We start from the raw sequence: 15,425 nt of genomic DNA, 5'->3' as shown, positions 1-15,425 counted from the left end.
CAGCTTCAGACCAGATCTCTATCATTTGTTCAGGGAATGGTCAAACCAGACTAGGAACATCTTATCCAGTCATAAAACCCGGGCTACCCGCCAGAAAACACGGTATGTGCCAAGACCCTATTACCTTACATAGACACAACCTAATTATGCGAGGGAGATGAAAAGCCTTGTGGGTTGGTCACAAAACACCTTGTGGTCGGGTAACAAGCCTTTTTTGAAATGGCTCAAGCAGGTTAAAGCTCCTGGGATAAAACTAACATGTATAAAGTTGTCATCCCACAGGAGAAGCTTCCACGTCAACGGCAAAAGAATGGACGTGCCTGTAAACCACATCCTGGCTACAGCAGAATAGTGGGGGTAAGACGTTCAGAGAAATAAATTATTATAAACTGTTGACAAAACCTCTTTTTATTTGCAGGAAGATTCCAATCTGCAAATATTCAAATTAGCCAAGGGGAGCATTTAAAATTCTTCAGTGTTATTGTAAAAATACCATTGGTTTTTTCTATAAACAGAATCATTGGTTGATTATGATAACACGCTACCTCCCTCAAAGGCTTCGGCAGCGAGTGATATAGAGCTGTTACACGGTTTGAAATCACAGAGCTTTGAAATCTTCACGAAGTCACTCACGTGACTCCGAAGTAAAATAGTAAGATTAAACGAGAACTTACCAGTTTGAAGTTTGATCTGTATTGTATGAGGAGTTACGATGAGGGATTACGTGCCCTCCGCTCCCACCCTCATTACATGGATCAAACTGATAATTGATGTCTCTTTATGCTTTACTATGTTACTTCAAATACGTGTCTGTCTGTGATTCCACACCGCTGCTTTGAAGTTATGCCGCAATGCGTCCTGGGGCGGGCTTCTTCACGTAATCCCTCATCGTAACTCCTCATAAAATACAGATCAAACTTCAAACTGGTAAATTCTCGTTTAATCTTACTATTATACTTTTGGGAATCCTGTATCAGGTTCCCAAGTTCCTTTGAACCTCAGATTTCTGAATTCTCTCTTCCTCTATAAATTAGTCTACGATTGAATCTTAGTATCAAAATGCCGGTCTCTGCAATTTGCTACGCTGTAGTCCATCTGCCATTTCTTTGCCAACTTTCCAAACATGCCTAAATCCTTCGACAGAGTCGCTGCTTTCTCTACACTATCTGCCCCCACACCTACCTTCGCAGCATCACTAAACGTCCCAACAATCATTCAATTTCCTCATCCAAATCATTGATATACAACGTGAAGAGGAGCTGCCACCGCACCGACCGCTAGCCTCTTGCAGCCAAACCAGAAAGGCCACCTTTATTGCCACTCTTTGACCTCAGACATCCGTGCAACCTGTTGTCCAAACTGTGCAGGAAAGAACTGCAGATGCTGGTTTAAATCGAAGATAAATACAAAATGCTGGAGTAACTCAGTCTCTGGAGAGAACAAATGCTACCTGTCCAGCTGAGTTACTCCAGAATTTTGTGTCTATCTGCTATCCATGATATATTCCGTTTGCCACAAAGATGATAAGAACGTATTTAGCGTATTGTGTTCAGTTCTGGGTACTATGTTATAGGAAACATGTTGTCAGGCTTGAAAGGGTTCAGTGCAGATTTACGAGCATGTTACCAGGGCGTTTGGGAGAGTTTTTGTAGGCTGGGTTGCTATTCCGTGGAGCGCAGGAGGACGAGGGGTGATTGTATAGAGGTGTTAAAAATCACGAGAGAAACAGGTCGGGTAGATGCACAGAATCTCTTTCCCAGAGTTGGGGAATCGAGGACCAGAGGATATAGATTCAAGGTGAAGGGATAAAGATTTGATAGGAATGCGATGGGTAACCTTTTCAAACAAAGGGTGGCGGATGCATGGAACAAGCTGCCAGATGAGGTAGTTGAGGCTGGAACTGTCCGATCGTATAAGGAACAGTTAAACAGGTACATTGATGTGACACGTTTGGGTGGATATGGTCCAAGGGCAAGCAAGTGGGGCGAGTGTAGAGGGGACATGTTGGTCGGTGTGGGTAGTTGAGCCGAATGGCCTGTTTCCACACAGTATCACGCTTTGACTCTATAACTCTATCAAGCCATCAATGTGATATCCTTGCGATTCATCCTAACGAGATTGGAGATAGCTGGGGTTCTGATGGATTGCACGTCATCATATTTATAGAGTACATCTGGCAATCAATCAAGATGTTCAATCAGACTTTATTAATCAGCGATTTATCAATTGGAATCTAATTGCATGAACTCGTCACAATGAAGGGCCACTCACCGCCACCCTCCCTCCCTTCCATCCCTTAAGCCCCGGTCATTCACTCTTCTCTCCACTTCTGTTGGACAGCGTGTACCAAAGCATATAACCATATAACCATATAACAATTACAGCACGGAAACCGGCCATCTCGACCCTTCTAGTCCGTGCCGAACACGTATTCTCCCCTAGTCCCATACACCTGCGTTCAGACCATAACCCTCCATAAAAAGAAAGAACTTACTGCCTGATTCAAGGGCAGCTTGTTCCCAGCAGACCTCACCTGTGCTACCTTCCTGTGGTCCTCATGCTTGAAAATAAAAATGCTATTTTTATTCGCTAGAAGTGACACTATATTTCTGCACCTTGCTCATTTGTTTCGTGTTGCGCTACCAGATATACTGAGGAGTGAGATGATCTGCCTGGATAGTACACCGAACAAATATTTGTTTCAAAGCACCGTGATGGTAATGAATCAATAACATTTGATCTTAGACAATGGAATGATAGACTGGAGATCCCGGATTATCAAGTGATTAATGGAGAGAAATTGATGTTTATCTCTTGTATGCGTGGGATTAACATCACATTCGCTGTGATCTGCAGCAATGTTTCCACTGGTAAAGTAGCTAAATTAATACGACAGTTGATTGCATGGGGTTGGGAAGTCAAATAGCTGGCGTTAGGTATCATTTGGAGGCATATGGTCCGATACTTTAATTTCCAGCTGTAATTGACAGATTGGAATCTGCGAGGTGAAGGCAGACAATGGATTACGTCACTGAAGGTCCATTGTTCTACGTCACACACTGTGGATTATTCATCAACGAGCGCCTTGGAACCTTTTATGTTTGTTTCCTGTGGCAACCAACGTCATTGTTCTCATTGCCTAATCGGCGCGCGTTTGGCCAACGCGACCGTTCTATCCCCGGGGGCCGTATAAATACCGGAGCGGCGCCGCATTGCGTCACAGTCTCGAGAACCACGCGAGCTGAACAACATGGTCAGCACGCGGGAGAATGTCCGCGGAACGCGCGTGTTCCCCCGGGCGAGGGATCCACGGGGGAGGGAACGATTGTCTACAGACAGCGGACACGGGAAGGGGAGAGCGTACCCGGGGAATGGAAACGTAGTGGGTAACTGGGAACTGAGAGCGGGAATGAGACGGCGCCGGGGGAAGAGCGCAGGGTAATATTGGGCAGGGAAACGAGGAATGTAATTTCGAGGAATTTGAGGGTTACATTCGGCGAAGGCAGCGTGGAGAGTCTGCGAATTGCAATGTTGGGTGCAGCTGAGAAGGTGGTCAGATTGGGCGTCGGACGGTGAACCATCAGGGGCAAACAGGCTCTGAAAAATTCCAAGTGGTGATCAATAGGAATTATGGAAATCACGCAGCGCGCACCAGTAAACGAGAAATTACCAACGCACACCTCTCGCCCTAACATCTCACCGTCTGTTTCCCCTCGCCAACAGCGCGAGTGTCTTTCAATCCACATCGGCCAGGCTGGCGTCCAGGTTGGCAACGCTTGCTGGGAGTTGTATTGCCTGGAGCACGGGATCCAACCGGATGGACAGATGCCCAGCGACTCGACCCTCGGAGGCGGCGACGATTCGTTCAACACCTTCTTCAGCGAGACGGGTGCGGGCAAGCACGTCCCAAGGGCCGTGTTCATCGACCTGGAGCCCACGGTGATCGGTAAGTTGGGAGTTGAGGAGAATGTTGGGCGTTCTCTTAAGTTCTTCCCGTGCAAGGAGGTGGCAGTGTGTGGCAATTGTTAATTCTCTCCCTGTGCCGCCCTACAGATGAGGTGCGGACCGCCTCCGACCGGCAGCTCTTCCACCCCGAGCAGCTCATCACCGGCAAGGAGGACGCGGCCAATAACTACGCCCGGGGCCACTGCTCCATCGGCAAGGAGATCGTGGATCTCGCCCTGGATCGCATCCGGAAACTGGTAGGTTGCTCAGGGACTGCAAATTGCCGACTGCCGCTCCGCGTGCTTACATCGCCAATGTATCCGGTTGCACCGGACTATTCGCGAGTGCTGCGGCCACGGTGTTCCCATTTACTCATTGTCACCGCTCTATTTATCACTGACATACTCACCGAACCATCTCGCTCTGCGCCGGCTGTACAGAGCACCACGACCCTCTCAGGTCGCTCCTTCCCTTTAAACTTTGGCACATAATTGAGCTTTAGTCCGTTCTCCATCCTCAGGCCGATCTGTGCACCGGACTGCAGGGGTTCCTCATCTTCCGCAGTTTCGGCGGCAGCACCGGCTCGGGATTCACCTCCCTCCTCATGGAGAGACTCCCCGTCGACTACGGCAAGAAATCCAAGCTGGAGTTTTCCCTCTACCCGGCGCCGCAGATCTCCACCGCTGTAGTCGAGCCCTACAACGCGGTGCTGGTTACCCACTGCACCCAGGAGCACTCCGACTGCGCCTTCATGGTGGACAACGAGGCCATTTACGAAGTGTGTCGGCGGAACCTGGACATCCAGCGACCCAACTACACCAACCTCAACCGCCTGATGGCACAGTTAGTGTCGTCCATCACCGCCTCGCTGCGCTTCGACGGCGCCTTCAACGTGGACCTGACTGAGTTCCAAACCAACCTGGTCCCCTACCCGCGCATTCACTTCCCGCTCGTCAACTATGCTCCCATTATTTCTGCAGAGAAGGCTTACCACGAGGAACTGTCCGTCTCCCAATTGACCAACGCATGCTTCGAGCCGGCCAACCAGTTGGTGAAGTGCGACCCTCGCCAGGAGAGGTACATGGCGTGCTGTATGCTGTACCGCGGGGATGTGGCGCCCAATGACGTCAATACCTCCATCGCCACCATCAAGACCGAGCACTCCATCCAGTTCGTGGACTGGTGCCCGACCGGGTTCAAGGTGAGTGTGACCAATGCTCGCGTTTCAATGCACACACATGCAGTCTAACTCATATGCTGGAATAACAATATATATGCAACTCAGAATACATCCTTGGCATTATTTGTACTCAGCAAATAAATCATATCAACACCCGAAGGACACACCCTCACCCCTTGTGCAAGGGTGTGAATATTTTGCAAAGGGTGCAGGAGGGTCTCATCCGGACAGTCCTTGGCCTTGCGGCCTTGCGTTTATGGGAGAGGTTAGATGGGCGAGGGCTTGTTTAATTTGGGGCGTAGAAATTTGAGCGGCAGGACATATCCTGGTGTGCAAGATCACGAGGGTCATGGATAAGATGTGCTCTCATCTTAACATCGCAAAACTGGATGTCCTCTACGTGAGGCGAGAGATGAGATATTTAAGAAGGTCCTCCCGAACAATTAATCTATTCAGAGGGTAGTCCGCACCTGGAACGAGTTGTCAGGTAAAGCTAGAAACCCTTACGTTTGCCACATTTTAATGCATAGATAAAAAATCCCAAAACATAGGATGCACAGGAAGGGTTTAGAAGGATAAAGGCCAGTCGCATGCAAATGAGACGAGCCCGATATGCCAACTGTGGGGCATGGACAAGGTGGTTGGAAGAGCTCGCTTCCCAGCAGCACAACATCCTACCTTCGTGGCTCTAACGCACATGTATCGGAGCTTGCGGCTCTGATGGCAATACGGAGAATAATTACATCCAGAGATTTATTTAACGGAATCGCTAAACTATTTATCAATGATCATGTGTACAATTTAAGAGCGCTGTACTAAACTGACAATGCAAGCATTTTTGTGCAAGTAGAATTAATTTTAAGATCATTTTTGCGGCCGCAGATGGGCATCAACTTCCAGCCCCCAACGGTTGTGCCGGGGGGCGACCTGGCCAAGGTGCAACGCGCCCTCTGCATGCTGAGCTACACCACCGCCATCTCCATGTCCTGGACCCGCCTCAACATCAAGTTCGACAAGATGTACGCCAAGCGGGCCTTTGTCCACTGGTACGTGGGAGAGGGGCCGGTGGAAGGAGAGTTCCAGGACCCGCGGGAGGACATGGCGTCGCTGGAGTAGGACTACCATGAGGTGGCCGTGGATTCCGCCGACCTCGAGAGAAGGGGGGAAGAGGAAGAATAAATGTATTAATTTAGTAGTTATAAGTTTAATTTAATACAGATTTAATATAATATATTGATTGATATTATACTTGTGATGATATAATTATTTTAAGGACCGTTTGTTTTCTCGATTTAATTGAGGTCGGAGATTGGAAAATAACAACATTGTTAAGCAAAAAGTGGGGAGAGTAATTTGGGAGCAGCTGTTTGTATGTAAGTCCTCATCCTGCCTGTAGACGTCATTTAAAGACGATGTGATGGGACTTCAGTTCTGGCGTACTACACAGGACATGAGGGACGCGGGTGGCGGTTTTCCTTAAGCTTGGATGGCAAATTCAGTCAATAAGAAAAGAGGAAACGACCTCGGCGGCGCCGCGGTAGAGCTGGTGGTTTACAGCGCCAGAGAAACTTACAAAATTCTTAAGGGGTTGGACAGGATAGATGCAGGAAGTTTATTCCCGATGTTGGGGAAGTCCTGAACTAGGTGTCACAGTTTAAGGATAAGAGGGAAGTCTTTTAGGACCGAGATGAGAAAATCATTTTTTACACAGAGAGTGGTGAATCTGTGGAATTCTCTGCCACAGAAGGTAGTTGAGGCCAGTTCATTGGCTATATTTAAGAGGGAGTTAGATGTGGCCCTTGTGGCTAAAGGGATCAGGGGGTATGGAGAGAAGGCAGGGACGGGATACAGAGTTGGATGATCAGCCATGATCATATCGATTGGCGGTGCAGGCTCGAAGGGCCGAATGGCCTACTGCACCAATTTTCTATGTTTCTATGTTCCTATGAGACACGGGCTCGGTTCTGACTACTGCTGCTTATCTGTACGGAGTTTCAGCTCCGATTCCGATTCCGATTCAACTTTAATTGTCATTGTCAGTGTACAGTACAGTGACAACGAAATGCAGTTAGCATCTCCCAGGAAGAGCGACATTGAGTATGATTTCAATAATTAAATCTATTTACATGCATACAGTCATAGTGTTGTACCTGTGGTAGGAGTGTCCGTGGGGGGGGGGGTGATTGTCAGTCACCGAGGTACATTGTTGAGTAGTGTGACAGTTTTCTTTGATTTAAGCGCACCATGCTGCTAGGCGCTGGACCTCCTCCCTATAGGCCGACTCATAGTTGTTGCTGATGAGACCAATCACCGTTGTATCATCTGCATACTTGATGATGGTGTTAGTACCATGTACAGGTGTGCAGTCGTAGGTGAAGAGGGAGTAGATGAGGGGGCTCAGCACACAGCCCTGTGGAACGCCGGTGTTCAGGGTGAGGGTTGAAGAGGTGTGCTTGTCTAACCTAACAGACTGGGGTCTGTTGGTTAGAAAGTCCAGTATCCAGTTGCAGAGGGAGGGGTCGATGTCCAGGTTACCGAGTTTGGTTATCAGTTTAGAGGGTATAATGGTGTTGAATGCTGAGCTGTAATCGATGAACAGCATTCTTACGTAAGTGTCTCTGTTGTCAAGGTGGGAGAGGGTGGAGTGAAGTGCCGTTGAGATGCATCTTCCGTACTCCTGTTCTTGCGGTAGGCAAACTGATAGGGATCCAATGTGGGGGGAAGGCAGCCTTTGAGGTGTGCCAGGACCAGTTTCTCGAAGCACTTGGTGATGATGGGAGTAAGTGCAACTGGGCGGAAGTCGTTGAGGTTAGCCGCAGTGGAGTGTTTTGGCACCCGCACGATGGAGGTGGTTTTAAAGCACGTGGGGACAACTGCTTGGGCAAGTGACAGGTTGAAGATGTCAGTCCGGACGTCTGTCAGCTGCGCAGGTCCTGAGGCAGCCTTACGTGCATTAGTCCTACTCAGTGCCACGTACACGTCGTAGGGGGTGAGTGTGAGGGGTTGGTGATCAGCAGGGAGTGCAGCCTTGATGGCTGTCTCTAGATTGTCCCTGTCGAAACGGCCATATAAGTGGTTAAGCTCCTCAAGGAAGGAGGCGTCGCTGGATGTGGGGGTGGTGCTGATGGGTCTATAGTCCGTGATGGCCTGGATGCCTTGCCCCATGCGTCGGGTGTCGGAGTTGTTGTTGAAGTGCTCCTCAATCCTGAGCTTATGGCAGTGCTTGGCCTTCTTGATGCCCCTCTTCAGGTTAGCCCTGGATGAGCTGTAGGCTCGAGCATCGCCTGACCTGAAAGCGGTGTCCCGTGCTTTCAGCAGTAGCCTGACCTCGCTGTTCATTCATGGCGTCTGATTCGGGAATATGGTCACCCGTTTGAGGGAGGTGACACTATTGATGGTGGAGTTTACAAAGTCCAGAACAGAGGATGTGTTGGATGGATATGTACCAAGCGCAGGCAGGTGAGACGAGTGTAGCTGGGACGGTGTTGACTAGTGTAAGCAGGTTGGGTCGAAGGGCATGTTTCCGCACTGTATCACTCTATGATCCTAATGCCCTTTGCTGCGCGGTGGCGCAGCGATATAGTTGCTTTCTTGCAACGGCACACATATGGGAGCGATCCTGACAACGGGTGCTTTCTCCGTACCGGTCCTCGGGATGTCGCCCGGCTCTCCCCTCATCCGATTGAACCAACGGACCCAGCCCCGCCCCCGGATGAACTTCCATCCAATCTGGCAGCTCCAGACAATGTTTCGCATCCGCCGAACGCGCCGTTTATACCCTCGCCTCGATAGAACGTTCTATGCAACCGGAACGCGCTGCCCGCGAACCCGCTAGATAGAACGCGCTGTGATTGGCTGCCAGCGAGCACGCCCGATAGAACGCGCTGTGATTGGCTGCCATCGAACCCGCCCGATAGGACGCGCTGTCATTGGCTGCCAGCGAACCAGCCCGATAGAATGTGCTGTGATTGCTGCCAGCGACCCCCCCCCCCCCCCCCCCCCCCCCCCCCCCCCCCCCCGAACGTGCGGTGATTGGCTGCCAGCGAACCAACCGTTGGCGTGGAACGCGGAGACAAAGGGAAATCGAACGCCGATTGGTTCTCAGCTCAAGTGACGCAACACAGGCATCGCGTTGTTTTATTAATGAGCTCACATCCCGGGTCGGAGCTTTGAACATTAGAGTCATGTGGCAGCTTAATAGCATTTTTGTTTGGCAGCATTTCCGGATATTGTGTGCAATTCAGCTTGCCCCACTACTGGAAGGATGTGGCGGCTTTAGATACGAAGCACAGGAAACTCACCGCGATGATGCTTCATTGGAGGGTATTAAAAAAAAGGAGAATTTGGACAAAGTTGTATCCTTTATTCTGGTCCGCAGGAGGCTTCGGAGAACATCTGCAAAGAGCTTGTATTTTTTTTAAAGATATAGATAGTGCACGCAGTCTGAACATGAATGAATGAATACATGTATGAATACATGCATGAAAGAATACATGAATGAATACATGCATGAATGAATACATGATGAATACATGAATGAATGATCGAATGATTGAATCAATCAATCAATCAATCAATCAATCAATCAATCAATCAATCAATCAATCAATCAATCAATCAATCAATCAATCAATCAATCGATAATCAATCAATCAATCGATAATCAATCAATCAATCAATCAATCAATCAATCAATCAATCAATCAATCAATCAATCAATCAATCAATCGACCGATCAACCGATCAAACGATCAATCGATCGATCAATCAATCAATCAATCAATCAATCAATCAATCAATCAATCAATCAATCAATCAATCAATCAATCAATCAATCAATCAATCAATCAATCAAACAATCAATCAATCAATCAATCAATCAAACCTCCCGAAAAAAATCGCGATTTTCGCGTTAAAACCGAGTCTACTGGTCGGGACCGATTTAAAAACTTACCGGGGCTCCTTGACCTCGCGTTGCTGACGTCATCAGCAAGTGCTGTGAATTTAACGGAGGTACCAAGCCTTTTAAATGAATAAAAATCGTCTCCAGTTTAGAGTCCCCAAAGAACAGTGAAAAAGCACCTCCTGAAAAGCCAGACGAAATCTGAAGAATCGATCTCTGAACTGGCCTGTGAAATGACTACAAGATCCAAGACTGAAATGGCTACTAAAGACAATGAACTGGAGGAATTAAATAATTCGGTAAGATAACTCAAAAATGAGACTGTGGCTGGGAACACAAAAATGATGGAAAATATGATGTTAAGTATGAATGCTGGAAATCAGAAAATTATTAATTAAATTGGCAATATAAATAAACGAATTGACGATGTGCAAGAATAATTAACGGGCAGAATTGATAAGGTGGAAGAAGATTCCACGAAGAGGTTTGAGGCTGTGCATGGAACTGTTTCTTCATATTTGACTGCAACGAAAGACATGGAAACAGCTGTTGCACAAATGTCTGAATATATGCACAGAATGAAGGTCGAACAAGATCGCCTCACGAGACAGTTGGCGAAAGTCTCGGATAAAAGCGTTGACTTGGAAGCCCGCTCAAGGTGCCAAAATTTAAGAATAGTTGGAGTGACAGAGGGAGCAGAGGTTGATGACCCTCGTGGGTTCGCTGCCAACTTACTCAAACAAATACTCAATCTACCCGTCGAACCGAAAATTGAAGTGGCACATCAAGTACCGAGATATAAATCAAGATCTCAAACAGCACCAGCCCACCCACGACAGATCGTAGTGAAATTTCGGGACATCTCAGCCCTCGAAGAGGTTATGAAACAAATCAAACATGGAGTGAATATGATGTTTGGAATGGACTCTATCAAACATTTCCGGGAGTATCCATCTGAAGTGGTTCAAAACGAAAACAGTTCTCAAAAACCAGACAGATTCTCCAAGGAGTTCAAAATGGCAGATATGGTGTTTTTTTTATCCAGCCAAGATGCGAATTACATATAAGGGAAAGGAAACGCGTTTACAAACCCGCAGGCGGCATACAAACCCGCTCAAGAGATCTTGGCAGAGATTCCTGTCTAAAGCAGGCAGCGGGACAGTATGGCCATATCCTTTATCTTTATGATTTCATAGAGAACAGCCGAAGATAAGTAAAGAAACCAGTACTTTAAAAGACTAAGATGGCGCACGTTTTCCACGTGCGCCTGTCTAGCCAACCTATCTCGGGAAGTTCAATACAAGGTCACGCTATGTTTAAAACGAAACAAAGACAGAATAACAAGGGAGCGACGAACAGGAGAGCAGAACGTAGTAAACATCACAGAGACTCATTGTTGCTTAAGACTTTAAAATAATATCATAAAACGTACAGAATGAACACTATTAACATAACTAACATAGACATAGAAATGGATGCTAACCAGAACTGCACAACGGGGCAGAATGTAATAAGGTCTCAGAAAGACGGAACATTCTTTCTAATGAGTGGGATAGGTATGTAGAGATAAGAAACTGACTAATAACAATTTTAAGAACTAACTCAGAAATATAATAGGTTTCAGTTATAAGTACATCTGGGGGCAGGGAAGGAGAAGCAGGCACCTGGCTCACATCCAGTAGCCTGATTCTGGTTAACCACTTCAACCAACAGTTGATAATTACCGAAGGTATAACTTTACGTATAAACTGTTAATAGATATGTGGTAGATATATGTCTTAGAGTAGCTGATCACATGATTTGATAAGTCTTAGGAGATACACAAATGATTTTGAATGTGTCCGCCCCCTATGCTAAGAGTAGGGAGCGGAGCTAATTGTATAATATCAACAATGTAAGTCGAAGTAACGTTAATCCCACCCACCGGTGGGTCACGGGTTACAGCGTCGACAATTTCAGACACTGTAATTTCACTGTTTCAATCTTTTTTTAATCACAATATAATCGCAAAAGGGATCTACCAAAGGAATTCTGTAAACGTTCCCCCAATACCCAGATACATGAGGTATGGGATGCACCACAGACTCAAGGTATCAAAATCATTAAAAATGCAAGACGATACACAAAAGAAATTAGGAGGAATCGCATAATAATAATAATAATACTAATAATAATAATAATAGGAGGAATCGCATAATAATAATAATAATAATAATAATAATAATAATAATAATAATAATAATAATAATAATAATAATAATACAAATAATATATGTTATTGTCATTGCATATCAGTGCAACGAAATTTAGTATGCAGCTTCCAACCGATGTAAAGAAAAGTAAAATAAATAAATAAGCTATGTGACGTGACCATCTGAGGGAGACAGTCCAGGAGGATGTTTGGAGGATCGCGAATCCGTTTGGATGGGAATACTCATTTTATTCAATCGTACATAAAACATATTCGTGTATAGACTATTTCCTAGTGGATACAAAACTAACTTTTACTAGAACCCAAAATATCACACCAACACGATTTCAGAACACTCCCCGCCAACTTTATTTTTTAAATAGGAAGGAATGTCTAAGAATAAATCGTTCTAATACATCGGAGTCCCTCACCCTGAGCGCAGGATCGCCCCAGGGTTGCGTCCTCAGCCCCCTATTGTACTCCTTGTACACACATGACTGTGTGGCTAGGTTCAGATCCAATTCAATAATTAAGTTTGCTGATGACACTGTGGCGGTGGGCCTGATCTCAGACAACGTTGAGAAGGCCTACCGGGTGGAGGTGGCTGATCTAGCACTCTGGTGCCAGGATAACAGCCTCCTCTTGAACATGAAAAAAAACGAAGGAGCTGATCATGGACTGTAGGAGGGCACATCATCCGAGGACGTACACTCCAGTGAGGATAAATGGGGATCCTGTGGATAGGGTGAACTGTTTTAAATATCTGGGGGTCCACATCTCCGAGGATATGACATGGGCATCACATGCCTCAGCACTAGTGAGTAAGGCAAGGCAGCGCCTTTACCACCTCAGGCAATTGAGGAAATTCAGAGTGTCTCCAAAGATCCTCCAGTGCTTCTATGCAGCGTTGGTGGAAAGCATCTTGTCCGGGAACATTACCATCTGGTTTGGGAATTGCTCTGCCAAGGACAAGAAGGCTCTGCAGAGAGTAGTGCGTTCGGCCGAACGCACTATGGGAACTTCACTCGCCCCCCTGCAGGAACTATACAACAGGAGGTGCAACTCCAGAGCAAATAAAATCATGGGAGACCCCTTCCACCCCTGCAACGGACTGTTCCAGCTGCTACGGTCAGGCAAACGCCTCCGTTGCCATGCGGTGAGAACGGAGAGGTTGAGAAGGAGTTTCTTCCCGGAGGCAATTCGGACTGTAAACGCCTATCTCACCAGGGACAAACTCTACTGAACGTTTTTCCTTCCATTATTTATTATGTAAAAGAATATGTGTGTTATGATTGTGTTTATAATTTGTTTGGTTGTTTTGTTGTTTGTCTTTTGCACAAAAGTCCGCGAGCATTGCCACTTTCATTTCACTGCACATCTCGTATGTGTATGTGACATATAAACTTGACTTGACTTGACTTGACTTGGAGGTTTAACCCTCAAATTTTAAAAGATCCGCAAGGGAGTATATATCTAAAACAGCAAATGTAGTTATTTTTTTATGCAAATGATACACAAGATACATCGCCTACATTACTATGGGAATCTTTCAAAGCATTTATTAGAGGAGTCACAATTTCATACCAACCTTTTCAAAATAAAAAGAATAAGAACGAACAAAGACAGTTAGAAGAACAAGTAAGACAACTAGATGTAGATAACGCTAAAGATCCAACTATGGATAAACATAATAAAATGCTAATAAATATCTAAATTAAACAAACTATTATCAGCAAAAGTTATAAGACTATTCCAAATTACAAAACAGGAACATTTCGAATTTGGGGATAAACCCCACAAACGTTTGGCCCGCCAACTGAAAAAAACGGGAGAAGGAACACACTATCTTAAAGATTAAATCAGACAGAGGGGAATTATTAACATTACCTAATGATATCAACAAAATATTTGCTCAATTTTATCAGAATTTGAACACATCCAAAACGTTAACAGACAATAACAAAGTTACAGAGTTTTTGGATAATTGTAATCTTCCAAAACTAGAGTTGAAGGAACAAGAGCAATTGGGAGCACAAATTTCAATTAAGGAAATAGCAGACACAATAAATTAATTAAAGAATGGATAAACACCAGGACCAGATGGATTTAGTAATACATTTTACAAAAGTTTTTACTACATATTCACACCACGTTTACAGATGATGTATACTTATGCTTTTAAAGAACAAACCTTACCTGAAACATTAGCAGAATCAACGATTACATTAATACTTAAAAAAGATAGAGACACAGAAGAGCCCGGATCATTCAGAGCTATTGCATTGTTAAATACAGATCAAACATATTAGCGAAATCACTAGCTAGAAGGCCCAGTAAGTATGTTAGTAAATTAATAAATGCGGATAAAACAGGATTTATACCCAAGGCACAATCATCCAATAATTTGAGACGTCTGTTTAATATAATGCATTCACATAAAATTGAAGAACAAGAGTTATCAATTATCTCATTGGATGCAGAAAATGCATTCGATCAAGTGGAATGGGACTACATTGTTACAGTACTGCAAAAAAATCAAATGGGAGAGAACTTCATTTCATGAATCAAATTATTATATAATAAGCTTACGGCTAGAATATTGACTAATAACATATTATCTACATAATTCCAATTATCAAGGGCAACAGACAAGGATGCTCATTATCACCGCTGTTATTTACTCTGGTAATTGAACCTTTAGCCGAAATAATTAGAACATATCCGAATATCCACGGTTATAATACAAAATATTCAAATAATAAAATATCCTTATACGCAGACGATGTACTACTGTACATCACAAAACCCCAAAGTAGTATATCAAACATATCAAAGCTTATGAAGGAGTTTGGATCTTTCTCAGGATACAGAATACATTGGAATCTAAGCGAAATGATGTCGATAAAACCGAAAGACTCAACACACCTCTCAAAATTCCCTTTTAAAATAGCCACAGAAAAATTTAAATATTTCGTAATCGAAATCACTAGAAAATATCAAGATATGTATAACGCTAATTATAGTCCCCTACTTAAGAAATGAAATACTTTAATTGAATTCTGGAAAACGATTCCGATGTCTTTAATAGGCCGAATAAATGCTATATAATACTTTTTACTGCAAATTCTATACCTATTTCAATCAATTCCTCTATATATACCAAAAAATGTTTTTGAAAAAGCTGGACTCAGACATTACAAATTTTA

General features: G+C 44.9%; 1 pseudogene; it reads left to right on the top strand.

Moving 5' to 3' along the window:
• Positions 1–1,004: 1,004 nt before the first annotated feature.
• Positions 1,005–6,304, top strand: LOC129694870 (tubulin alpha chain-like; annotated as a pseudogene).
• Positions 6,305–15,425: the final 9,121 nt, after the last annotated feature.

This window comes from Leucoraja erinacea, unplaced genomic scaffold (genome assembly GCF_028641065.1).
Source record: "Leucoraja erinacea ecotype New England unplaced genomic scaffold, Leri_hhj_1 Leri_82S, whole genome shotgun sequence".
NCBI lineage: Eukaryota > Metazoa > Chordata > Chondrichthyes > Rajiformes > Rajidae > Leucoraja > Leucoraja erinaceus.
This window is presented reverse-complemented; position numbering and strand designations above follow the sequence as displayed.